Below are 1,629 nucleotides of genomic sequence, written 5' to 3'. Positions count from 1 at the left end.
CTAATATCCACTTATCAGTGAGTACATATTGTGTGAGTTTCTTTGTGAATGTGTTACCTCACTCAGGATGATGCCCTCCAGGTCCATCCATTTGGCTAGGAATTTCATAAATTCATTCTTTTTAATAGCTGAGTAGTACTCCATTGTGTAGATGTACCACATTTTCTGTATCCATTCCTCTGTTGAGGGGCATCTAGGTTCTTTCCAGCTTCTGGCTATTATAAATAAGGCTGCTATGAACATAGTGGAGCATGTGTCCTTCTTACCAGTTGGGGCATCTTCTGGATATATGCCCAGGAGAGGTATTGCTGGATCCTCCGGTAGTACTATGTCCAATTTTCTGAGGAACCGCCAGACTGATTTCCAGAGTGGTTGTACAAGCCTGCAACCCACCAACAATGGAGGAGTGTTCCTCTTTCTCCACATCCACGCCAGCATCTGCTGTCACCTGAATTTTTGATCTTAGCCATTCTGACTGGTGTGAGGTGGAATCTCAGGGTTGTTTTGATTTGCATTTCCCTGATGATTAAGGATGTTGAACATTTTTTCAGGTGCTTCTCTGCCATTCGGTATTCCTCAGGTAAGAATTCTTTGTTCAGTTCTGAGACCCATTTTTTAATGGGGTTATTTGATTTTCTGAAGTCCACCTTCATGAGTTCTTTATATATGTTGGATATTAGTCCCCTATCTGATTTAGGATAGGTAAAGATCCTTTCCCAATCTGTTGGTGGTCTTTTTGTCTTATTGACGGTGTCTTTTGCCTTGCAGAAACTTTGGAGTTTCATTAGGTCCCATTTGTCAATTCTCGATCTTACAGCACAAGCCATTGCTGTTCTGTTCAGGAATTTTTCCCCTGTGCCCATATCTTCAAGGCTTTTCCCCACTTTCTCCTCTATAAGTTTCAGTGTCTCTGGTTTTATGTGAAGTTCCTTGATCCACTTAGATTTGACCTTAGTACAAGGAGATAAGTATGGATCGATTCGCATTCTTCTACACGATAAGAACCAGTTGTGCCAGCACCAATTGTTGAAAATGCTGTCTTTCTTCCACTGGATGGTTTTAGCTCCCTTGTCGAAGATCAAGTGACCATAGGTGTGTGGGTTCATTTCTGGGTCTTCAATTCTATTCCATTGGTCTACTTGCCTGTCTCTATACCAGTACCATGCAGTTTTTATCACAATTGCTCTGTAGTAAAGCTTTAGGTCTGGCATGGTGATTCCACCAGAAGTTCTTTTATCCTTGAGAAGACTTTTTGCTATCCTAGGTTTTTTTTTATTCCAGACAAATTTACAAATTGCTCCTTCCAATTCGTTGAAGAGTTGAGTTGGAATTTTGATGGGGATTGCATTGAATCTGTAGATTGCTTTTGGCAAGATAGCCATTTTTACAATGTTGATCCTGCCAATCCATGAGCATGGGAGATCTTTCCATCTTCTGAGATCTTCCTTAATTTCTTTCTTCAGAGATTTGAAGTTTTTATCATACAGATCTTTCACTTCCTTAGAGTCACGCCAAGATATTTTATATTATTTGTGACTATTGAGAAGGGTGTTGTTTCCCTAATTTCTTTCTCAGCCTGTTTATTCTTTGTATAGAGAAAGGCCATTGACTTGTTTGAGTTTATTTTAT

Source organism: Mus musculus, chromosome X, assembly GCF_000001635.26.
Source record: "Mus musculus strain C57BL/6J chromosome X, GRCm38.p6 C57BL/6J".
NCBI classification, from domain to species: domain Eukaryota; kingdom Metazoa; phylum Chordata; class Mammalia; order Rodentia; family Muridae; genus Mus; species Mus musculus.
This window is presented reverse-complemented; position numbering follows the sequence as displayed.